Source organism: Ursus maritimus, unplaced genomic scaffold, assembly GCF_017311325.1.
Source record: "Ursus maritimus isolate PB19 unplaced genomic scaffold, ASM1731132v1 scaffold_16, whole genome shotgun sequence".
NCBI lineage: Eukaryota > Metazoa > Chordata > Mammalia > Carnivora > Ursidae > Ursus > Ursus maritimus.
The window spans coordinates 14,815,344-14,841,702 of record NW_024424008.1 but is presented as its reverse complement, the minus strand read 5'-3'; the positions used below and the strand labels follow the sequence as shown (position 1 = coordinate 14,841,702).

The 26,359-nt window shown below is 42.2% G+C and overlaps 1 protein-coding gene and 1 long non-coding RNA gene across 8 annotated transcripts in view; one reads left to right on the top strand and one right to left on the bottom strand.

Annotated features, from left to right (window-relative positions):
- Positions 1-26,359, top strand: part of SYTL2 (synaptotagmin like 2) — a 121,265-nt gene that overhangs the window by 17,476 nt on the left and 77,430 nt on the right. The window lies entirely within an intron of this gene.
- LOC103675345 overlaps positions 8,804-26,359 on the bottom strand; it is a 72,939-nt gene continuing 55,383 nt past the window's right edge. Inside the window, exons 2-3 of the long non-coding RNA XR_571817.2 lie at positions 9,831-9,897; positions 8,804-9,741 (exon numbers count right to left, since the gene is read on the bottom strand). This is a non-coding gene — a long non-coding RNA (uncharacterized LOC103675345). The remainder of the gene's footprint in view (positions 9,742-9,830; positions 9,898-26,359) is intronic.

Sequence of the window (26,359 nt, the reverse complement as noted above, 5' to 3'; positions counted from 1 at the left end):
AGGCTCATAGCGGAAGAGCCTGATGTGGGGCTCGATCCCATAACGCCGGGATCACGCCCTGAGCCGAAGGCAGACGCTTAACCGCTGTGCCACCCAGGCGTCCCCACCCAGACCTTTTGAGCCAAACCCCTGATGGATGAATGGATCCAGGGGAGTGACCCCTGGAATGACCGGCAGTTGCCTTTACCTCATTGTAATACTAAAATCTCTGCCCAAAGAGGAGCCCCCGTCTCATTTACATAACATACAATATATGTATAGGCATGTTTCCTTAAGTCACAGGTACGCCCTTATGCCTGCCTCTACATACGATGACAGAGCTTTCCTATCTGAATATTCATCCTAACCCTGAACCAAAGGTACCCATTCTCTTTCTCTCTCTCACTCTCAGAGTCACGGCTTTGGAAGCTATTCCACGTGATCTCCTTATTTGTTGCAAATAAAATTTTTTTTTAAAGATTTTATTTATTTATTCGACAGGATAGAGACAGCCAGCGAGAGAGGGAACACAAGCAGGGGGAGTAGGAGAGGAAGAAGCAGGCTCATAGCAGAGGAGCCTGATGTGGGGCTCGATCCCACAACGCGGGGATCACGCCCTGAGCCGAAGGCAGACACTCAACCGCTGTGCCACCCAGGCGCTCCTGCAAATAAAATTTTTTTCTTTGTGTGACAACTCACCTGGTATAGTCTCTGTGACTCACCAAGGAGTGAACTCACATTGGTTAAGTCACATTTGCACTGAAATTCTATAACCACAAAATAATAATTCCCTGTTCTCTCCTACCCCCAGCCCCCGGCAACCACCATTCTCCTTTCTCTCTTTCTGATTTGACAAAGTACCTCATATAAGTGGAATCATACAGTATTTCTGTTTTTGTGACTAGCTTATTTCACTTAGTATAATGTCCGCAAATTCATCTAAGTTGTAGCATATACCAAAATTTCCTTCCTTTTTAAGGCTCAATAATATTCAGTTGTATGTATATACCACATTTTGCTTATCCATTCATCCATCAATGGACACTTGGGTTGCTTTCATGTGTTAGCTGTTGTGAATAATATTATGCACATGGGTGTACACATACGTCTTTGAGACCCTGCTTTCAATTTTTTGGGGTATGTACCTGGAAATGGAATTACTGGATCTTATAGTAATTCCGTTTTTAATTTTTTGGGGGATCTGCCATACTGTGTTCTATAGCAGCTCTACTATTTTAGACTCCCACCAACAGTACGCAGAGGTTTCAGTTTCTCCACATCCTTGTCAACACTTTGTTATTTTCTGGGTTTTTTGATAGTAGCCATTCAAATGGATGTGAGGTGATAACTTGCTGTAGTTTTAATTTAAACTTTCTCAAGTGTTTAGTGATGTTGAATATTTTTCATGTGCTTATTGGCCATTTGTAGGTCTTGTTTGGAGAAATGTCCCTTCAAGTCCTTTGCCCACTTTGAATTGGGGTTGTTTGTTGTTGTTGAATTTTAGGAGTTATCTATATATCCTGGATATTAATCCCCTATCAGATACATGATTTTCAGTATTTTCTCCCATTCTGTGGGTTGCCTTTTTACTCTGTTGATAGTGTCTTTTGATGCACAAAATTTTTTATTTTCATGAAATCCAATTTGTCTATTTTTTTTTATCTTTTGTTGCTGTCCTTTGGTGTCATAGCCAAGAGATCGCTGCCAAATCCAATATTATGAAGTTTTCCCCTGTGTTTTCTTCAAGAGTTTTTTAGTTTTTTGTCTTACATTTAGGTCTTTGATTTATTTTGAGTTAATTTTCGTATATGGTGTTAGGTAAGGGCCCAACTTCATTCTTTTGCACGTGGTTATCCTGTTTTCCCAAGATCCTTTGTTGAGAAGTCTGTCCTTTTGATACTGAATGGTCTTGGTGCTCATGTCAAAAATCATTAGAGGGAAACGGCATTTTTTTTAAATGATTTTTTATTATATTATGTTAGTCACCATACAGTACATCCCCGGTTTCTGATGTAAAGCTCAATGATTCATTAGTTGCGTATAACACCCAGTGCACCATGCAATACGTGCCCTCCTTACTACCCATCACCGGTCTATCCCATTCCCCCACCCCTCTCCCCTCTGAGGCCCTCAGTTTGTTTCTCATAGTCCATAGTCTCTCATGCTTCATTCCCCCTTCTGATTACCCCCCCTTTCTTTATCCCTTTCTTCCCCTACCGATCATCCTAGTTCTTATGTTCCATAGATGAGAGAAATCGTATGATAGTTGTTTTTCTCTGCTGGGAAACGGCATTTTTAAAGGCCATCTATTTCTTGGTATTTCTTGATTTTTTTATTAAAAGGAAAATACGGATGAAGAACTCCACTTTTCATGAATTCCTGGAGCAATTTCTAGAAATTCTGTTTTTTCTTTTGCTTCTATGTAAACCTCAAATAATTATTTAAATTTTTATCAGAAAGAAATGAGAACTCAAATTTGAGTCTTGTCCTCCTCCCTAATAATGTGATTTTTTTTTCCTTTCCTCAAGTTACCAAATAGTAGAAATCAAGCCCACATAAGCAGATTAGACTTTGTAAACTCAAGTTCCCTCAATGGGGAGCCAGTTCATAGAGATACATGATGTCTATTTGGGAATTTGGGTTCTTTTGAGTTTGGGGCTATGAAAGTCTACTCTGTGACCTTGAGGAAGTAGGAGGTTTACTACTTGTTCTATTGTCCTTTAGAGTTTGAATCTGCAATGTTGAGTCTTTGGAGCATGGGGATTGAGGAACTGTAAGCTCTATTCTCTAATGAATTGTATAGCATCATCACTTAAAGATGGCAGAGCATAACTTCTCATTTTGACATGTTTCCAGTTATGCTGGACTTGTTTTTTAGACCACATAGTTATTTTTAATTAAATATTTTGCAGGATTCATATCTGTATTGAGGGAGCATACTGACTAAAACAATGTGAAATGAAATTGCTTCCAGCTTCCAGCCATAGATTCTCCAGCCTTTTTTTGGTAATAGGACTTTTCATTTGTGCAGAACTAAATAATGTGACAGCTGTGAGCCCTTATCCACGGAAATGCCTATTTATTTGCCTGTTGGAACAATTTCCATGACAGAAAGTGTTGAGAACATGCCCTTGATTTTTAAGGACAAGTTTATAAAACACTGGTTATGAGATATATCAGTTTACATTTCATGAATGTTATCAAAATTTGAGGTGGCTGAAACTTTTCTCCATGTCTGTCTATTGGAGAAGGTTTTAAATTCAGTCTCAAAATAAAACGACTCATCCCGAAAACATAGACTTTGATTAATAACAATTGTCAAATGACTTCCTCCCTTCTAAGTATTTATATTTTGTAATGAAGAGGAAAGGTAAAAAACAAACAAACAAACTCTGAAACTAAGAATCTGGGTTGGGGGGATACAGTTTATTAACAAACAGTTTGCTTTTATGATTATTTTTCTTGTGAAATCATTTTGTCTCTTTGGTTTATTGTTTCTAAAAGGTATTTGTTTGAAGAGGAAAAAAAATCCTTCTGGAGACTTGAAGGTACTTAGAGTGACACATTTCATAGGAGCCCCATTTAAAGATGGTTTGCTTTAAATGGACTAGAAGATTAAGCTATAGGTTAAGAGAGAAATGAGCAACCCTGACTTGGAATAGAAGACAGAAGGGCAAAGGACATTAGGCCATCAGCTGCCTTCACTGCTCTGTGAGAGAGCTGATTCTGAACTATTCCAAAAGAGTGGGTTGAGGGAGCTCTATTGGTAGAGCCCAGCCTCACCGCTAATTTGAACACCACTCCCCACTAGAGGCTGGGTTGGTGTCACAGTTTCCCTGGCAAGTTAAGTCATTTTCGATGATTCAAAGAGTTTAATCTTCTACAGAACAATAGGCTTTCCCTGGAGCAGACTTTACCCATCATCTGACCTTGTTCATCTGGCTTTCTTTGAATCCTACTGGATATCCACCAAAATTTAGCACATGACAATAATCTGTCCTATAGAATTCACCAGTTACATACTGTGTGTACATTTGATCTCAACTAGACTGTCAGCATGTCAGAGTTATTAATCCCCTTTTCTTGCAGCTTTTGTATTTCTACAACAGCTGGTAGAACTCCCAGGGAATCAGGTTGAGAGTATTGGGTCTCAGTTTGAAGAAGTTGAGAAAGCAAACAGTATTTGCTGCATGTATTCTCTGCCTTATGAGCTCAAAAGTGTAGGCATGTGACCCCACATGAGTTACTCTCAATATCTTGCTAACCCCATTTCATCCAGGATTTTGATTTAGGCCAGAGGAGAGGCAATGAAGTGGGCACTCTTACGAGTATTCAAGTATGTATTTAAAGAGCTATTGTAGGCGTGGTGAAAAACAGCTGTTTGCTGTGTTCACAGTGGGCAGGGCAAAAGGAGCAGATGGCAGATTAGATGGTAAAAACATAGATAAAGGGCTGTGTAGAGATCATTTATCCCAGTTTTTCTTCTACAGATGAGGAAACTGAGGCAGAGGCAAGTTGAATAATAAGTCCAGGCTAGTACATAGCACAGCCAGGTATGGAATCAGTCCCCAGGCCTGCAGTAGGTGTTTCTGAAACCCTCCACTCCCAGTCCTCAATCATTACAAAGGTTGGGACTAGGTTCTCAAGTGCTCTATCCAGCAAAGCTGAGGGTTCTTCTTTTCTGGAGTTTTTGTTTGTTTGTTCTTTTGTTTTAAATTTAAACTTAGTTTAAACTTAAACTAAAATAAACTTAAATGTCTTCCTGAAGAGGTGCAAATGAAGTTCAGAAAGGAGTGGAATATTTTTTGGAAGTCACTGTGAGCCAGAATATTTACTGAGAGTTCTTTGCCTTGGAAGATACATATTTGTTCGCCATTTCTTCTTCCACACCATACTTCACCTCTTTATCCTAAAGTGATTTCTGGGTCCTTTGGTTTTCTCATCTGCTGTGAAAGTGTGATGGGGCAGGAGCTGCCAACACCATAGGGCACACCTCAGTTTCCCTAAATAGCGGACTAGCAGGATCTTCAAACTGTTCTTTCTCTCTAACATTTGGGAACCCAGGAATCAGAGAAAGCTGCTGGGAGTCTGTCCTTGCAATGCAGATGAATTTAGAAAGAAAGAGAAAGCAGTGTTAGGTAGTAGTCACTTAATAAATAATTGTTGGGCAGATGAATTATGGTGCTTCTCCCCCTTTTCCCTTGTAATTATAGAATGGAAAGGGACTAAAGATGCATTCAGCTCAATGTCTTCATTTTACGTGGTCAAGCAAGTGAAGATACAAATCTTATATGATTTGCCCAAAGTCATACAGCTAGTTAGGGTCTGTGCTGGGGCTAGGCACATGCCATTCTGTGTCTTCATATTTTATTAGGTTGAACCAAGTAAAATTGCCATTTCTGTGGGACAAAATATTTGTATATTGACAGTTTGTGTGGTGCAACCTAAATATGTTTGAAAGATCAAAACTGTATACTTTCTTAGTTCAGTAATAGCAATAATAACCTTGTCCTTCTCTACAACAAGAAAGCGTATAATAGTGGAGCTTATTGTGAAGGTCAAAAATACTGGTCCTGAATCAGATGATTCTGGTTTTATATCCTTAGTGTTTAAAAGCTGAAGTTTCCTTGTCTACAAAATAGAAAAAGTGTTAGGTACATCACTTTTAATTGTTTTGAAGGTTAAATGAGCTGATTCTTTGAAGGGCTTAGTATAGTGCCTGGCCCATAGTAATTAATTAGTAAGTATATGCTACCATTCCTTGTATAAATAAGGAAAAGAATAAAACTCATAAAGCTTTAAAATTTATAATCCTTCTGAACAGCCATTCATCTTTTCTGAAATCTATGGGATACGTCATACCTTCATTGTTTAAGATGGACACACCTTTATATACATATCTTTGTATTTTATTTCATATGCTTCTGTTAGTTATAGAGGATATGCTTGGAATGATGTTCTACCTATTTTTAAGACCTTTGCTTTGACAAAATGTGCTGTTGTGTCATGCAAGATCATTATGGTGAAAGTTAAGCAAACACATGTGAGTATGTGAAATTAGATATGAGCTCCCTAAAGGAAGGGGACCTTTTCTGTCATGGTCATGCATGTTTCTTCCTCAGTTTCTAGCAGAGGCCAAATATATAATCGAGGCTTAAAATGCTGTTGACTGACCAGTTGAGCTAGTATATTCTTTTAAAACCTGGACCCTGGAACCATATCCAGTGTTTGTCTATCTCTGCCTCATGGATCAGCAAATATCTCTACTGCCTGGGCTTGGAGACACCCATGTGTAAAGTATTTCTCAGAGAACTCCTCATGACCCCGTGACACATCCAGAGCAAATATGTTTTCAGACAGCTGCACACTTAGGGGAAAAGTTATCACCTTCAGGGTAAGAATGGATCAAGGCACTCCCAGCCCTAAGAAGGAAGCAGTAGACTTACTCTGAAAACAAATACTTCCCTAGCAGAGAAAATAAACATAGGTAGTCCCTTCTTCCCTTCAGGACCACCAGCCTACCATTTTTGGGCTCAGTAGGCTTTGTGGGTGTCTTCCCCTATATCTAAGTTGCCTTTGGGCAGGACCATTGCATGGAACTGTGGGGGAGGGGAGCCAGTCCAAGACAAGCCCTCTGTAGTGATTTACGGGAAGAGGGGCTTGCAGTACAATAACAGCTACCCATAAGTGCCCTGATTAGATTCCACTCAAACTGGTCTCTTCCTATTTAGTCCACCCTCTAGCTCCATTTACTTTCTCCATGTGACTTCTGCCATTGTAAATGGAAGCAAAGTCTGATTTTCAGAGAAAGGTGCTACATGGAGGGAACTCTGCTTATTTATTTAAAAAGACATAAATTTAGAATTGGCTACCATTTTGAATTATGAAGTGAACATTAGTGTCTAGAAGTAACCGTGTCAGGATATAAACATTTCTTGAGCTTCTATGTAGGTTGGCATTGAGCTTGGCTGTTTATGTACACCATGTCTCATTCACATAGTCACCTTGCAAAAATAAGTATTATCCTCCATTTTACTATGGGAAAACTGAGGTTCAGAGAAATGAGCTGCCACAAGGTCACACAGCAAATAATCGGTGCAGCTCTGACAAAATCTATGTGTCTTACTGCTACTGTAGCCCAGATGCAGATGACTTTAATTTTGCAATAGGCCTGTAAGGCAGTGGGCACAGCTGTTCCTGACCTCTTGAAGTTCAGAAAATTGGAGTGGCAGCATTGTGAATTTCTGGTTTATCCAGCTTTACTATAGGGAGTAGAAAATGTATACATTCTTTCATTCACTTACTCATTTATTAAAAGCACTTTTATTCAGTCTCTAGACTCAGCATTGTACTAGGCACTGAGAGGGTATATGTTATCCTTAATGAAAGAACAGTAGTTAGATTGGGTGATAAAAACAATTGGTACATTGGGAGTTTAGAGGTGAGAGGAATCTCTGTAGGTGGTTAGGAAAGGTTTCATGTGTTAACCACACACACACACACACACACACACACACACAGCCTCAAATTAGTGGTTCCGATGGTGGCAGAGGAGAGATTGCCTGAAGATATTTTTTTAAATTAAACTTTTTATTTTGAGATAATTGTAGATTCTTATGCTATTATAAGAAATAATACAGAGAGATCTGTGTACCCTTAACCCAGTTTTCTTCAGTGGTAGTAACATCTTGGACAGCTATAGTGCAGGGTATTGACATTAATATCATGTGTGCACAATATCATGTGTGCCCGTGTGTATTAAGTTCTATACAATTTTATTGCAGGTATCCAACGCCATTACGGAGATACTCGTTGGTTCCATCCCCACGGGGATCACTCCCATTTTTCTTTTATAACCATATCCACCTCCCTCTTACCTCCCCTATCTGCATCCCTAACCCCTTGGCAACCACTAATCTGTTCTCCATTTCTATAGTTTGCCATTTCAAGAATGTCCTATAGATGGAACAATACAGTGTTTAACCTTTGGGGATTGGCTTTTTACATTCAGCATAATTTCCTTGAGATTCACCCAACTTGCTGCATGTAGTTATAATTTGTTCCTTTTTATTGCTTAGTAATATCTAATGATATGGATATACCACAGTTTCACTGTTAACCTGTTGAAGGGCATCAGGGTTATTTCTAATTTCTGCCTATAACAAGCCAAACTAATATTAATAGGATTTTTTTTCTTGTTATTTATGTAGCATAGTTGTGTCCAACATTTGGCCCTCCTCGAGGCAAATTTTATTTTTTCATTTAGCCCTCCTCATTCAGCAGGTATGTTTTGAGCTAGGCATTGCACTACTTATATTCTACTAACAAATAGATAAATGAAAATTACCTTTGGCTCCTAGACTTCAGTGGCCTGGAGCTCTTAGTATAAAACCACTTCGGAGAAAAACTAGAAGTCCAGACCTCATTTAAGCTCCTGTGGCCTCTGATAAACCTCAAAAGTTAAAATTTGAATGTTTACTCTCTTTAATTCTCCTGGACCAGTTCAGGCTTCTTGTAACTTTGTGTGATCATTAAAGATCTTACTTAAAATCTTAAAAATTAGGAATGTCTGCATGGCTCAGTTGGTTTAGTGTCTGACTCTTGATCTCAGCTCAGCTCTAGATCTCAGTTCAGGTCCTGATCTCAGGGTTGTAAGTTCAAGCCTCACATTGGGGTCCATGCTGGGTGTGGAGCCTACTTAAAAAAAAAAATCTTAAAAATCAGTCTTTTGCATTATTTCAGAAACAGAAGAATGGAAGAAGTTTCCGCAAAAATTGTTTAAAGATCTGCTTTTCTTTTTATAAAAATGGTAGACAAAGACTTTTACTCCTAGGAGGATACTCGACATTTGCCAGATAATGCCCATTTAAGGAAGAACTGAAATCCCACTTTTCCTTCTATTTTCTGTCCCTAAAGAGGGTTTTTTATTTCTAGCTGCCCTCAAACAAGCTGTGTTGTTTGCTTGAGCTCATATGAAACTCTGTCCTGTCCACTCTGGTATTTAGTACATGTCTTTTTGTTTTCATCTTGTTTAGAATTACAAAAACCTCTATCCTCAGGTGAGACTGAGTCCATAGAATAGACCTCTTGGGTGTTTTGTCTTCCAGCTTGCAGGGGCACTCATGTGTTTTTCCCTGTGTCGGGGAGCAGGCAGTGCAGTGACTGCAGTGTGGCGTGGGTGTGAGATTCCTCCTGGCTTCAATTGCCTTTTCCTCACCTCCCCCTTCTTCCCAACCTACCTGGACTTCTGATTGGCTCAAATAAGAAGTAACACCCAAATAAGAAGATCCTGCCTTCCATACATCCAAATGCTGCGTGTTGCAGCAGGCAGAGGGCTGCGGTGTGAGTAACTCGTCATCCCACGGCTGATCGGAGCTAGTTTATAAATCCAGATGATGGAAACATGGTTTTCCTTACCAGCTCTGTGGGATCGTAGGAAGAAATTAAAACTAAGATTTAAGATGATGGGGTTTTCTTGTGTAATTCTTTTCTTTTTAAATGAATGTTGAAGTCTGGTTAATTTTCTATGCTTCTGATGTGCGTAAATTTAATAAAATGAACATGTAATAAAGTTAAGCCCCATGATGATATCATTTATTTCCCTTGACTCTCAGCCTAGGTAGTAGTGGCATTTGAAAGCCATTATTTTGGGGGAAGAATATAATTATGGGCCCAGAATTGGAAGTGAAAAAGCATTGCAGGCTGATGAGTTTTCCTTGATCTTCTTGGTGTTTTCTTTCACTACCCCCACTTCTCTTGTACCTAAGATAAAAAAATAAAAATGAGCAAGGCAGAGAATATCATATTTTTAGAGAAGGTTTTTGTCTTCACATTTCTGTTGATTTACTTACTCCTTTTTTCAATACATTTGTGAGGTTCACCACACTCTTCTTTTTCCTCTTGGTGGCTTTGGCCATCCTAACAGAAGAGTAAAGCAGAAGGAATGTGAAGTTTAGTGGTTAAGCAGCTCACAAAGCCCAAGTCCTATTTTCAGACCATTGTGTTGCACCATTTCTGCCATCAAACTTTTACAAAAGCTTAATCTCAATTTATCTGACTTCATCAAATGTTTTTCTTGGGGAAATGTTTCTTTTCTCCTTTGGCTGCCTCAGAGTTCTCCCTGGGTTTAAGAAAGATGAACTTTTGTTTACTTTGTGAGGGTTGGTTGTAGGACATTGTCTCAGGCCACACCAAGAAGTTTGCCCAGGGGCACAAGGCTGTTGAGGCTGAGCAGTGCCCATCAGAAGGCTGGAGGCTTCAGGGGCCTCCTCTCCTTGGAGTATTTGAGGAGTTCATTCTGAAGAAATCTGTGGGCTGAATCTGCCAGAGATTAGAAAATGAGCGAAGCCAGAGAGTCTGGGAGAGTCAGAGAGAAAGAAGTAGTAAGAGCCAGAGACTTAAAAATAAAGTTACCACTGAGGCCATCTAGGGAATGACCCTGTGATTTGTGACACCATTATCCAAGAGAGGCAGGGTGGTGTGGAGGTCCAGAGCGTGGACCCTGGAGCTGGGCTGCCTTTGTAGAGTCCTGCACTGCCACTTACTAATTATTTTGTTTTTCTCTGCCTATTTCCTTAGCTGTACAATGCTTACCTTCCCATGTTGTTGTGAGAAATCATCGAGTTAATGATATAAACTACTTAGAACAGTGCCTAGCATATATTGTAAGTGCTATGTAAAACTTTGATATTGTTATGACTAACTAATAATAACTAATTTCTCCCAGTTTGCTGTTTACTGTCAAGAATTGGGATACTTAATTTTGATTGTTAAATACCACACTCTTTAGAGGATTTTGAGCACTACTGAAGGACTGGCTCTGTTAACTTGCTCTTGCAGGGTTGGGATGGAATTATCCAGGCTTTGAGGTGAAACGAAAGTCGTATTCATGAGTTACTGGGCCATGGTCCCCGTAGCCAAATGGACATGGTCCATTGTAGCCAAATTCTGCTGTGGTCTGAATTTTGATCTTTCACCAATACGAACCTGAGCATTGTATTACTGGCAGGGGTCTGAAAGCTCGTCTTCTTCACCCTCATTTTGCAAATGAGGAGAACAAAGCTCTACAAGGTTAAGTGATTTGCCCAGCATCACATCGCGAAGGAGCAACTGGTCCGGGAGTAAAACTGACCCTGCCTAAGTCCCAGGAGGTTCTTTCTCCAACACACACAGGTTTCCCCTCATCACGGTCCCTGTGCGGTGTGATGTACCTGACGATTCTCTCTCACACAGCATGTCTTTAGGAGGCATTTACTATTGACCTCTGTTGATGAAAAATTTGAGAGTTTACCTTGTTCCGAAATCAAAGTTATGGATAAATTGTTTTACCTAAATATTTCCAGTTTTCTGTTATAGCTTGGCAATTTAAGATTTACCTCTGCTAGGAGAAAAAAAGAAAGAATAATGAGATTTTACAGTTATTACCTGACCCATCTGTTTTTAGTTTTTGAAAGGAAAACTTGAAATTCCATTATCTCAGTTTGTGATCGCTACCTATAATATACACATATACACATATATGACATAGTATTTAAGAAGACGGACAGGGGTAATGTTATGCCACTTCTCTGAGCCCAGTTCCTCTTCTATAAAAGAAAATGATAACGGAACCTTCCTTCCAGCGTGGACCCGAGGGTTTGGTGTGATAGCTATGGAAGCCTTCCAGCATGGGGGATCTGCATAGAGATAACAGCAAGAGCAGTGACTTTGCATATAATCTTGCTACTCCCTCCCAATAAACAACTACATCTGAACCAAGACAGGCCTTTTTAGGACATCTTTTATGGGGGAGGGTGCCTGATTTTACCCACTACTTGGGCACCAGAATCCTGGTTTTATAGTCAGTCACTTAGCAACCACCCTGCTTAGCTTTCTCTATGTAACTTCAGAGCAAAGAGTTCTCAGAATTTCATAAATTGATTGCAAATGACTGAGAACTCAATATGTATTATATATATTCCATATACCCCTGTATGTGTATGTATCTATGTCTTCAGTGTCTAGAATATATATAGTGACAGGTAGAGTGTGTGTGTGTCTATCCTGTTCCTCTTCACTTAGTCATCATTAAGCACTTGCCCAAGGACAAGTCTTCAAGTCTCCATTGGTGGGTGTCTATGGAAAGTTTTGCTGCCTTGTGATGAGCTCCTCAAGATGCCAGAAAAGCTGAAAAGACGCTGGAAAAGGATCTTCTGTCTAACTTGGTAGCTCTTTCTCTTTGGTCATTGTATTTGCTCTGCAAATAGTACTGGGTTCTGATGTGATAGAAGAGAAGGTTTAAATTCCCTTTGATGGGGGCACCGGAGTGCCTCAGTCGGTTAAGTGTCTGCCTTTGGCTCACAGGGTGATCCCAGGGTCCTGGGATTGAGCCCCATGTGTGGCTCCCTGCTCGGCTGGGAGCCTGCTTCTCCCTCTTCCTCTGCCCTTGCCCCCTGCTCATGTGAGTGCTCTGTCTCTCAAATAGATAAATAAAATCTTTAAAAAAAATAAATTCCCTTTGGTGGAGTCACTTCCAGCTTCGAGTCCAACCTCCAAAACCACTTCCTGGGTACTGCCATCAAACAGTCCCTGCTTTCACCCCATGCCTACTGCTTGTCAGTTACTTGGGGTTGGGGGTGAGACAGGATTGGTTAATCTCATCATACCCTGTATCCTGTGAATTTCATCTCGGAACTCTTGATGAAATAGATATTGTTTGAAATGTTACCTGATTAAAAAAAAAAGAGGAACCAGAATTTTGAAGGGTTGACTGAAGTCTCCCTAGTCAGACCTATAATTCTGCTAGGAGTAACCCTTTGAATTCCTGTCACCTAAATTCCCTACCTGCAGGTCTGTGGTTTAACTCGAATCTCAGTCGTCTTTGTGCCTGAGGCTTTCCCTTGAAGGACCTTCAACATGATTCCACAGTCTCCCCAATTCCTGGTTTTTGTATTAAATCCCATTCTGTATCATGTACAGAGCCTGGGCCTGCTTTATTAAGTCCTTCTGTAATTTTGAGGCTCTATCATCACCTTGAAATCTTTCCCAGCCATTTTCCTCCTTCTCTTCCTACCTTAGGAACGGGTCCAAGTTGGTCATTAATTACATTCTTGAGCCTTGGTAGCAATGAATGCAGTCTGGGAACGCCAGCTTGCTATACAAGCATGTGATTAATCACACCCACAGAGAAAAATACTTGACTGAGAAGGCCAGTTAGCTCAGGTAGCTACAGTAATGGCCAAGAGTGCCAAGGTCAGGGATTTTTCACCCTAGCTCAGTGGATACAGATCACATATCCCTAACACCATGTGGCCCTCTCCCTGATACCCCACTATGAGTGCCAAAGGAAAAGGCTTAGAGCCACCCATTTCTGCTCCTGGGAAAAATACTCAGAGCACACACATGCTAATTACTGATGACAGCTAAAGAATGACCACTTCTTAAATGAAAGACAATGTGCTTCTGTGTGTGTATAAATATAGACATCCTTATGTTTTTCTGCACTCCACCCTCTAAAGTATTACTGTGTTGTCCTCTGCATTGAAGTTAGTGAGCGTAGGGTGTGAATTGTCTAAATCTTCCCTCATGTTCAAAGGTCACCTCAAGCCTCACTTCTTCCCAGTTCTTCCTCTGATCTCTTCACTTCCCCACTTATCACATAATTGATGCTGAAGTATGCCCCCTTTGTCCATAGTCCCTTTTCCCTTTTGGGAAAGTATTCTCTTCCCAGCTCTGTCACTTAGCAGCTTGTGACCTTGGACAAGGCACTTTACCTCACGTAACCTCAGTTTTCACATCAATGAAAGGGGGATATGAGGATGCTTACTCCTACCTGCCTAGGTTGCTGTGAAGAGCGCATGTGACGGAGTATAGTGTAAACCCCCAACGTGGTGCAAATGGGAGCCATTATTATTGCTGTGAGCCAAAGTCTTTTTGACAACACAAGCCAGATCTTACTACCTAATAGTTGTCTCAATAGTGCCTAGCCCAGTCCCCAACAGGAGACACTCTCAGTGAGAAAGTAAGGGAAGGAGGGCGGGGCAGAAAGAAGGGAAGGAAGACTTTTGTCAGTTTTTGTATCTTATTTTCCTCATTAACCTTCCCTCCCTCAATATAGCTCTATCTTACTCAAAATGTTTAGTTTCTTCTTTTTTTAATATTTTTTTATTATATTATGTTAATCACCATACAGTACACCCCTAGTTTTTGATGTAAAGTTCCATGATTCATTACTTGTGTGTAACACCCAGTGCGCCATGCAATACGTGCCCTCCTTAATACCCATCACCAGCCTATCCCATTCAAAATGTTTAGTTTCTAAAAGACATTTGACTGGAAGCAGAATAACTTTTTCCCCCCTAGTTGTCTTCTTCTGCATCTCCTTCTCCCTCAGCTAGCTGGGTCGTGGTGTTGGAATTCATTCTGGCAGTTTGCTTTTATGCCGTATGAGGGGGGAAAATTATACATTTGGAAGGTGTCTGAGTGATCAGAAGCCACAGGCCTCATTTTCCAGGTGACGGCACTGTGAGAGGGGAGCAACACCAAAGGGTTTCAGCTACTTGTGGTGGAACAAGGACCCGAATCCTGGTCTTTGGCTGTTCTTCCAGGCAGAGCACAGGCTGACCCCAACTAACTAAGCATCGATGATCATCTTTTGACTTTGGCTAATCCTGTAAAGCTCTTTCCTAGATCAGTGCAAGGATTTTTGTTGCTCATGAGGGTTTAGGAAAATAGATTTGCTGTTGCTGCAACATCATACTCCCTGCCTGCTCTCCACACTTCAGGAGTTTGTTTTATGGTGATAAATTGGGATCATATAAAGAATAAAAATCCTTTTGAAACTGGTGGCTTCACACATCAAATTTAACAACATTCTGGTCTGCAAAGCTCATGTTTTGTGTGTGCAGGGGTTGGAGGGAAACCCTGGCTCTTCTTTGCATCTTTGGGTTCCTTCTCAGGGCAATATGTGCCTGACCCTTCCTTTTTTCACTTTTGCCAGAGCTCTTCGGGTTGTATTGGCCAGAACTCAGAGCTAGGCAGACCTGGGTTCAAATCCCAACACTGTAGCTTAGAGGCAAGTCCCTTAACCTCCAGGAACTTCAGTTTCCTCATCTGCAAAACACAGATGACATTGCCTACTTTGCTGGTTTCCTAATGCTATAGATATAATATTTATAAGGAGGTAAGAAGGTATTGGAGGAGGATAAAATGTCTGTTTCTTCTACTCTCTCATCAAGTCTGACTGCTACCTATTAATTGCATTAATTAACTTAGTTTTTTAATCTTCTGTAATACATGCACATATACATGCCTTTTAATGTCATTAGCGGTAAAGGCATTTTGCTTTTCTGATACAAGATCACATTCTTTCTTGCTGCTTTTCATCTGATTTTCCAGAGCTTGGCTGAGAATTTTCAGAAAGCTTAGTGTATAATTTATCCCTTTTGGAAATTTTCCTTCCTCTTGGTTAAAAAAACCACACAAAACCCCAAAACCCACCAAGTTGCACATCATTTCTAAATTTGAATCTCCTTTTTTTTAAAATTATGGTTCAGATGGTTAAAAGAGAGGTTTCTCAGGGAAAATGTAATGTATATTTTTCTACTCTGCATAGATGATATCACAATTCCTAACAGCTGTATATATTTTTTCCTAATAAGGCAAAGGTTTAGAGATAGATTATTTTCTTGCTTTTTGAATAGAGAAAATAATACTTAAAAAAATCAGTCTGGTCTTTCGGACTAACACTATAAAATCATGTGGTACTCTGGTGGAATGCAGTGTGGTCTCAGCAAACAGGCAGTCACAGGGTCAGATAGTGGGAATATGGAGGAGAGGGACACGGAATTTCTACTTTCAAGAGGCACCGAGGCTTGTAAGGGAGGTAGATAAGTAAATAGACAATTGCTATATAATGCGGAGTTTTGTGAGACCACAGAGGCCAAGACTCTAACCCAGCTTCTGAGGAAGGGGCTAGACTCACCTTCCTGGAGGAGGTGATACCTGGACTATGACTTGAAAGATGAGTAGGAATTTATGGAGCTGGGGAAAAGCATTAAAGCAGAGAGGGGTTCGTGTTCTGAAGACACAAAGGTAAATTTAAGAAACATCAAGGTATGGTGTAGGGGAAAGTGGAGAGGAAGCAGGGGGCAGATCTGTAGAGGTCCATGTAACACTGAGGGGTGTGAATGATGAGCCATGGAATGTACCTTCCAGGGAGTCTTACACCAGGAAAAGGCCTTAGAGGTCTTAGTCTAACATTTTATTTCACAGCTCTGGATACTGAGGCCAAGGAAGAGGAAGTGTCTTACTCATGGCCACAGAGGTAGTTAGTGGCCGATAGTGGTCATCTTTATACAGACTTGGTTGTACCTGGGGAGTAGAGAAGGGGGAGTCTTGCTAATGAAATTTCAGTGTTGACCTTGTAAAGCAGATTCTCATAGGAACATTTGGCCAAGGATCTATCATGGGGACTGTATGGTTTGGGCTAATGACCCCAGCATGCCTTTTTGCATATTATGTCCTTTAAAGGAAAGGCCATCACTAGCTAGAAATGCTCTTTGGCTATTTTTAGGCTGTGTGGTAGGGGGAATTAGTGGAATTCCTAAGGTCAGCTCCAGCTGTTTTTCTCCAAAAGACCAGCTGAATTTTTCATGAGATTTGCTCATTAAAGTTTTTATCCTTCTGCGAGGCATTGTACTGCATCTGAGTCAGGCTGTCCTGGGAAATAAGTAAAGGGACTAGAGTTTGGGGATTAGGATAGTTGCTGTCCTTTTTAATGTGAAGTGCTCTCTTAGATGTGGTTGCTCATCTCTCATGCCTTCTCAATCATAGTGAAGGTCCTTCTGGATTATAGCAACTACCTTGAAGGATGGTTGGATTTGGAAGATTTTGATGATTTTGGGATGTCATATATGTAAAGAGTCTGGCACGATGCCTGGGCAGAGGCGATACTGATTACATGATAGTTACACTAAATAGCCCTTTTCTTTCAGTAATATCATCTTGAAACACTTTACAGATATCAAGACAGATATTTCTTAGGATTCCTGTGAGCGGAGCTTGCCTGTAGTTATTTGGCATCTAGTTACACCACTACTCTCTGGGCAGGTGAACTGTCTATATGAAGACAGGCAGAGTGAAAACATGCTTCATTTCTTCTAGACTGCACTATCCACCCTTCCTCTTCTCTAGTCTAATGGGGTCTGAAGGAGCTCATGCTGTGTTAGATAGTGAGTGGATAAATACAATGGTATAGCATTTTGCAGTTGATAAAATGTCTTTCTATATATGGTGTCATTGGTCCTCTGTCGTGATTCAGTGAGGGAGATGGACAGTGGTTAGTTTCAATTTTAGAAATGAGGAAACTGAGACTCAAGTAAGAGCCATGTTTATGGCTACCAAGCTATTAAGTAGGAAACTAGATTTCAAACCAGATCTTACAACTTTAAATCTCATGTTCTTTCCCCTTCATGATGCTGCCAACTAGGTTGAGAAATAAAGGGCCAAGTTTCTCCTCTATAAAAGTGGTTTAAGGGATGCCATTAAAGGAACATGTTTCTGTTGCATACCCAGCTGAGGAAGGAAGGACCATCTCCAGCATGAGCTATCTGAACATGATGGAGTAAACATGAGCTCTGTCCCACTAGCTTGGAGCAACAGCTGTTTCCTGAGCTAGAATTCAAGGACATTAAAATAACAGGGTATAACTTAACGCTAATGAAAACAGTGCTCCCTCTGCTTGTGATCTCTCTCTCTCTCTGTCAAATAAATAAATAAAAATCTTTTTTAAAAATGCTCATTGAATGTTGTTGGTTGGGATGAATAGTAGTTTAGAGGCATTAACTAAAGAGAGTGGGTCTCACAAAGTTTCCATCTTAAGTCTAACACTGATGATCAGAAAGAGAACCAGTAGACTGGTTCTCTCTAAAATGGAGGAAAAGGAGGCCATCCTTACTATCCCCAGAACAGGAAGACTGCAGAGATGCTCCTAATGCTTCAGTGACTTACTCAGTATTTAAAAGTTTCTTCACTGGTACATGCAAGGCTACAAAATGAAGTAGACATACATCTTTCTCTCTAAGAGTTGATGGGAATTTGATATGTATAAAAATTACTATAATGTTGATGTAATTACTGAGTACTTACTGTGCTGGGCACCTAGATATGAATTTTAATCTCAAAAACCAAGTGAGATAGGTATGATACCCATTTTATAGATGAGAAACCCAAGGCTTAGAGAGATTGAGTAACTTGCAGGAGAGGGTCACACTGTACCTAGGTCTTTCTCACTCTAGAGCCTGTGCTCTTTCCAACTTCAGATGGGAGATGTACAAGTAAGTGCCACAAGGACTCATGAGAATAATTATTGCCACCTTGTGGAAGGGATATTTGTGAGGTGGAAGGGGGCTCTAGGAGCAGCTTTATGGAAGAGATGTCTGTCATTTAAGCTGGGACGTGGGTGAGGGCTGAGGTTTGGATGTGGGCAGATATAAAGGAATGACATTCTGAGTGGTAGAGAGACCAGAAGGAATAGAGGTCTGGTGATGGTGGTGTTGAGGTGTTATTGAGGAATGCTTTGGCTGGTATTCATGTGGGAGGAAAGGCTCCATGTGAAATTAGGTTGATAGGGAGCTGGGAATGAGAAGGAACATGGACTACTCTGCCATCAGGGAAGAGCTGGGGAAAGTTTTTAGGTTGAGTATGGCATGCTCAGAGTGGGGCTTTGCATTATGAATCCAGCTGGATCATGTCTAATAACAGACCCAAGTGAGGGAGAACCAGGAATGAGAGAAGCCATGTTCAGAGACCATTGCAGCCTTCTCAGTGAGTGATAGAAAAGGAGAGAAAGGGTCAAACTGAAGGCAGATTGTAGAGGTTCCGTGAACAGAACCTGGTAACTGATTGGCTGGAGGTGAACAGAACCTGGTAACTGATTGGCTGGAGGCCAAGGAGAGAAAGCATCCTCTCTGTGTTGTTGATGAGAATGTATGCAGTCAGCAGAGCTCCAGGCAACAAGCCGGAGATTCAGAGACAAACGAGGACATTATCTGTCCTCCTCCTGTGTCTTCGTTCCCTATTACTGCTGTAACAAGTCACCACAAACTCAGTGGGTTGAAGCAACACAAATTTATTATCTCACAGTCTTGGAGGTCAGAAGTCTGAAATGGGTCTTAAAGGGCAAAATCAAGGAGTTGGCAGAAGTGAACTGCTGCTGGAGGCTCCAGGGGAGAGTCTGTTTCCTTGCCTATTCCAGCTATCAGAGGCTGCCTTCGTGCCTTGCTTTATGGCTCCTGCCTCCACCTTCAGAGCACGTCACTCCAACCTGTCTTCATTCTCACAGCTGCTCCCTCTCTTCTGACCATCCTGCTTCCTCCTCATGAGGATCTTGTGTATGCACTGGGTCTGTTTAGATGATTCAGGATCATCTCCCTATCACAAAATCCTTCATTTAAACATATCCATGAAGTCCCTTTCACCATGTCCCCAATTCATGAGTTCCAGGAAGTAGGATGTGAACATCTTTGAAGGACCATGATTTTGCCAACCACAGAGAGTTAACAAATACATCCATAGACGATAACTTGTCACAGTTTTCTTGTCCCACTCTTGTAAACTTTCTTGGCTTTTTCTCTATGCCTTTGAATCGTCTTGCTTTTTTTCCTTCTAATGTGTTTTTTCTTTTCTTCATCCAATAAATGGGGCACCTGTTTTGTGCCAGGGACCATGCTAGGTGCTGGGGCACAGGGATGCCAAAGCACCTCTTTGCCACTACCAGAAGAAGCAGAATTATTAGATGAGGGATGTAAAGGCAGACCCAGAGACCAAGATGTCAGACTTTTCTAAAGCTGAGGCACAGGCCTAAGATGAGAAGATTTTGAAGAATTTTTGGTAATTGAAAAATGAGATCCTCCCACCTACCTTCTCTACTGCCAACCCCCATCCCAAATATAGATTTTTTATCTTCTTCGAGGCCCCCCTCAGAGGGAGGGCTTGTGGAAACCAGGAATTTGACTCCTTAACAAGAGGTGAGAAGTCAGAAGATGGGAGACAGTCTAATGAGGAGAAGAGAAAAACAGCAGCAGTAACACTCCAACCTCAAGCGAGCATGGAAAGGTGACTGAGTCGATGAAACGTGGAGTTTATTGTCAGCAGGTATTTATGGGGGCACGTACTGGATCCCAGACTGTTTCACTTACAGCCTAATGTCAGCCTTGCAGTGATCCTGTAAGGTGGGTCTTGCTGACACATGGTACAGATCGAGCATTAGACAGAGTTCTCAGGGAGCTGCCAAGGAGCTAATCAAAGATCAGTCTCCTTCCAGGCATCTCTTGATCCCCAGACCAGTGGGTCCCACTCGGTCACAGCAACCTCTGGTGTTGGGTAGATGAACATCCATAGTAAATGGACGTGGTAGGCATTATTCACAGTTGCAAAATAAGTGTCTCTGTCGAGAATGGAGAGGAGCGAGGAAGACCTTGCACGTGGTGGGAACTTGATGTATCTTTGATGGGATAACTAAGCCTGACCAGAGGGATGTGAACAGGTCCCGGGACTGGGGTGAGGCAAGTGAGGCGTCCAGGCACACAACCATGGACCTATGTACACGTCATGAAAGTACCGATGCTGGATATGTGGCCCCTGAGAGTGGAGTGTCTTCTTACAGTTTGTGCCCTTGGTGCCTCACTGATAAGGAGGCCTCACTCTTGGCGGGCAGCAGGGGCGGAGTGCTGTGCTCACACAAACTTGCCTCCTTAAATTTTGTGCCCTGGGTCTCTTGTTTTCCTCTCTCCGAGGTCTTGGAGTTGAGCAGGGGCCAGAGAGATGGAGACCTCATTAGTTCAAGGGTCTCATCCCTGGCTGCACCTTAGAATTCCCTGGGCAGCTGGGGTGTGACCCCACATCAATTACATCAGTGTCATGGGGAGTTAAAAGAGGAAGAGACTGGGGGCGCCTGGATGGCTCAGTCGTTAAGCGTCTGCCTTCGGCTCAGGGCGTGATCCTGGGGTCCTGGGATCGAGACCCACATCGGGCTCCTCTGCTGGGAGCCTGCTTCTTCCTCTCCCACTCCCCCTGCTTGTGTTCCCTCTCTCGCTGGCTGTCTCTATCTCTGTCAAATGAATAAATAAAAAATCTTAAAAAAAAAAAAAAGAAAAGAAAAGAGGAAGAGACTGGACATAGCTAGTTTTTTTTTTTTTTTTAAAGCTTTTCAAGTTGATGCTAATGTATAGCCAGGTTTGGGAATCCCCAAGTTAGGACATTTGGAGAGAGTCCCTCACATTCCCAAGGAGGAATGTACAGCATTGTACCAAAAGTGAGGCTTTATGCAGCCCTTCTTAAAGTCTGAATTGCTGATTGCTCCAGTTCGGTTAACTTTATGAGCCTGGTTTAATTCCAGCCTAGTTAATAAATCAGCTGGTTGCTGCACTCCTTTCCTCTGCATTTGAAACCTAGAAAATAATTAAATTTAGAATTCACCTGGAATGTCTGCTGTTATCAGTGTGCTGGTTTCAGGGGTACTCTGAACTGCGGCTCAATCCACTTCTTAGTCCATTTGCAAATTCTTATTCAGGCTGAAGATGCCTATGTCCTGGAGGATAAGGGAGGCCCCCTCGGGGGTGTCCCAGCTCTCACACTGGGTAGCTGTGTGACTGAAGGCAGTTGGTCTAACCTCTGCAGCTCAGCTTCCTCGTCTGCACAGAGAACTAGTGATGACGAGGATTCGGCTATTACTCCCATTTTTGGTTTGCTGTTGTTACAGACGGAAAACAATTGATGTACAATGAACATGTTTCACTTTGACTAGTTGCTGTGCTCTTCAACCAGTCATAGGCAGTTTCTGACCTATCAGGAATCCTTCACAGCTCTGATCCCCAGACCTGGCCAAGCATCTGGCATCATGATGTGGGAACATTTTAGAAAATGCAGATTCCTGGGCCTCAACCCTGAAGATTTTGATTCAGTAGGTCTTGAGCTAAGTCTAGGATTCTGCTACTGCTCCGCCACATCTGGGTACAAACAATGATGAATTTAATTAAAGTGACAGAACTCCCAATTTAGATGTCGCTATAGAGCTTAAAGTTTTGATAGAGATTGTTTTTCTTCATGGAGGCCTGCCCTGGCCCCCACAACTACATTAAGCCCCCTGGTGAAGAGTTTTATAGCACCCTGCTCTTCTGCTTTGTAGGACTTCTCCAGCTTGTTCAACGTCTGCCCTCCTTTCCAGAATATCGACTCTCCGAGGGCAGGGACTGGGTATACTATCAGAACTTTGAGAGCACACGATTTAGCCTCTTCCAGAACTGACACCTGGGACTGTGGTGGATGCTGCCCTTTCAAGGGGAGAGGATGTGTCTCTGGCATTTTGAACTTAGGCCAGGCTCCTGGTGCTTCCCAAGCTGGAAACTCATGGATATGTTGCTTTTACAGCACGTCTGTGCGGTGTCAGAGGAAGCTTTTTCTGTATCTTAAATCTCCTTGTGGATAGGTTGTCAAAGGTCAATCATCCCTTCTGTAGATTGTCATCCTTTTGTAACAATTTGAGTTTTCTGACCAAATATGAAGTTTATTTTTTTAAAAAGATTTTATTTATTTATTTGAGAGAGAGAGTGAGCGAGAACCTGAGCTGTGGAGGGGGCAGAGGAAGAAGCAGGGAGCCCGATGCAGGGTTCGATCCCAGGACCCTGGGATCATGACCTGAGCCGAAAACAGGCACTTAACTGACTCAGCCACCCGGGTGCCCCCAGATATGTAGTTTAAAATGAATTTCAGCTGCCCATTTTCCCAGCTCCTTTCTTTCTTCACTGTTTTCAACTTTTGGAATCCTGATATACCAAGAAAATACAGATTTAGAGGGTGGTTCTGGCACACTTACCAAGATTGGAAAATGCGAAAAATTCGGGTTCAAGTTTCTCTTCTCTGGCATTTCAGGCCTTGCAGGGTCTGACCCTGGGTACTGTTTCCCTGTTCATACCCTATACTCTGGTTACCAGCCTTATTTTTAAATCCCTTCATGGTTTTGTGGCCCAGTACACTGGCCCAGAATTCCTACTCTCATCTCTAATTCAGCCTTCAAGGTTTACCTCACTTTATTTCCTTCCTAAATCCCTGTGGCCCCTGATACTTGGTTGGGCCTCCATTATTAGTACTTGGATGAAGGTTAGTTGTGTATGACCCTGTCTTCCTCACATGGCCCATTATTTTGTCCGTGGTTGGGGCTTGATGAAAATATTTTGTTCCTGTGGGTACCACGAGTCCAAACTTGTCTAGGAATGGCAAAGGTGAGTTCTTCAGAAATCTGGGGACATTATTATTAGGTTTGAATGTGAGATCAAGAGGTGGGGAATTGTCACATAGAAGGAGTCTTTCCTTCTCTCTGTCTCCTACATTATTAATATGGGGTCACCAAGATAGTCTGTGGGAAATGCGAGCTGTCAGCCACATCAGCCTGGAGCTGGAGGAGAGGAATGAAGTAGAAAAATGGCTTCCACCTTTGAAATAATCCTCACTAAAGTGAAAGCTTTGTAGCTTGAAGGTGCCTGTCAGTTTTGATTTTTCAGTTGTTCCTCTAAGAAAAAATAAATTTATTATTGGATAACAAACTAACATATACTTATTCCATCTATATCCTTCCCTTTGTTTATTCAGAGGCTCATTTCATTTACTCATTTATTCATTCAGTTCAAATTTTTGAGCAGTTACCCTGAGCCCGTTTTAAGACAATGAATTACGCTTTCCCCTCAAGAAGCCCAATTTTAGCAACATATTAGGTTGTGTAATTCGCATATTTTTAAATAGCGTGATAAAAGCCCTGACCACACAGAAACAAGAAAATATTCATGTAGCATTGTTTCTGGACAGTGCCGTGAACAGTGCTTTTCATATAAACATATCTCTATGTAAGTATTATGACAACACGCTCTGACTGAGTTTAAACACATAAAGGTAGGTTCTTTTAGTAACAATTTCTGGTTCCCAGGGTCTCCACTATTCTAAAGAGGCTCAGGACCATGTTAGAAACTCCTGCATGTTGACACAGGTGTCTTTCCCCTCTATCCTGTGCTCCTTTCCATGTCTGCCCATAAAACAAATAGAAAGGGCCCAGTCATTTTCCTATTTCTACAAGTTGTACATAGAGGAGCCTGCCCTGCTTTGAGGGCAAATGCGTGTTGCTCATAGCAAATGACAAAGAAGAAAGTAGGGTGTATAGAAAGAGGAAAGCAGGGTGAAAACAGCCCTGGCCTGGGGATCAGGAAACTGGGGTCTAGTCTCATCTTTGTCCCTCCCTAGCTGCATGATGTCTCTCAGAATAAGGGGGTGGTCATGTAGTGAAAGATGAAAAACCTGTAGAAACTTCCAGCCCTGGCTTCAAATCACGTTCTTCTTGAGTGCCTGTAGGTGAGTTATTTCACTCCTTGAGCCCAATGTTATCTGCACAGTGTGGAGAATACCTGCCCCACTGGGGGGCAGAGACATTAGGTAGGATCACATAGGTAAAGCACTTAGTACCACCTGCTCATTTTTCTCTGAACTGAAAAATGAGCAAGATCATGAAAAGCTTAGACAACATCATGTGAGGAACAGCTTAGGGAGGAAGGAAGCTCATCTTCCCCTCAACAAAGGAGACTCAGGGAGAACAAGAAAGCTGTCTTCCTTTTAAACTGCTGTTTGAAAGGGAAAGTGAGGGGTGCCTGGGTGGCTCAGTCAGCTAAGCGGCTAAGCGTCTGCCTTCGGCTCAGGTCGTGATCCCACGGTCCTGGGATAGAGCCCTGCATTGGGCTCCCTGCTCAGTGGGGAGCCTGCTTCTCCCTCTCCTCCCTGCTCTTGCTCTCTCTTGCTATCTCTGTCACTATCTCTGTCTGTCTCAAATAAATACATAAAATCTTAAAAAAAAAAAAAAAAGAAAGAAAGAAAGAAAAGGAGAGTGAGCTGACGGGGCCAGGGCAAATTGAAGGCAAGGTGTAAAAAATTACGGGCAAGTTCAACCTTAGTGCAAACTAAGTCTGAGAAGTGGAGCAGCCCCGCAGGGGAATTAGGGCTTTGGGCATGGGTGCCCTGGCAGGGTGGCCTGCGGGTCTGATCACCCCAGTTGAGTATGAAGCGGGGAGATTTGCGCTGGGAGGGAGGTGAGCAAAGGTTCTCCGATTACTCCACTCCACTTGTTCCTTCCTAGCCATCCCCCGTGGGTTATTTCATTTATCCCCTGATGCCACTATGATCTAAGGAAGCTTACAAAACACTTGGTTTGATGCCTGATGGTTTGTCACCGCTGGAAGTGAGTCCCTTAATTGATCAGGGCTGTTTCTGTCCAGTGCTGTTCTCCCCAACCCCACACTGACTTTGGCATATTTATTCCTGCTCTCCTTCTACCTTCCAGATTTTTCTTTCCAGTCTTCATTCTTGATGTCATGGGACTGTCAGCATAATTTGCTTCTCTTCTCAAAACCTCATCATGTGAGAGTCACTACATACTTGAGGTTTCCTCCCCTTGCTTGGGTCTGCAGGCTTTGGTACAACAACAGTCATCTGGGAAAGGAAGAGGTGCTCTGTGGGCCTGCCCGTGCAGCAGAGCACAGTGGGGGAGCAAATGCTGTTGTTAATCAGGCTCTAACCGGGGTTTGGTCTGGCAGAATGATCGGAATTAGGCCTGTAAGTCTAGCTCTTCTAGTTGTGATCACCAGCGAGCACCAACCGTTTGGGGCCTTGGTTTCCCTCTCTAGCTTAACTTTGGACACTTGGCAAGGAGAGGAGTATTGGCTTTCGTAGATGTGGCGTAGCAGGGCTGGCACATGGAATCCTCGAATTCAGCACAATCTGCATTTGGAGCCTGTAGGTTTCCCTTTCATGCTACTACTCCCCCCGCTGCTGCTCACTCCTTATTTGTTCTCCACAGTGTCCTGCCTTCTCACCAGCTCTTTACAATAATCTCTGTAAGAAAGGGGAAAGTAGGACTAAAAACACCCATCCCATAGATGAGAAAACTGAGATGGGGGGATGTCATGTGAAGGACTGGGGGCTGGATGTCCTTGAATAATATGGACCTGGTTTTTCAGTATGGCCCTAGAGCCAGCTTCATGTGAAGGAAGAAATGGAAGCTCGGTCTTCTTCCATCTGTATTCATGTATTAAATATGTGAGTGCCCTGTAGATGCAAGGCACAGTGGCAGGTAGTGGGGTCCCAAAGCACTCAGGTGCCCAGGCCATGCTCATAAACGAGTGGAGGATAAACCTGAGTAGATAGGGATTCGAGACACCGTGATGAATAGCCTGACTCAGAAAGTCAGGTGCTAACGGAACACACTGGAGGGACGGCTGACCAGGCCTTGAGAGATTAGGAAAGGCTTCTGAGCAAAAAGTGATATCTAACTTGAGATCCAAGAGGTATCAGCCCAGGAAAGGTATTC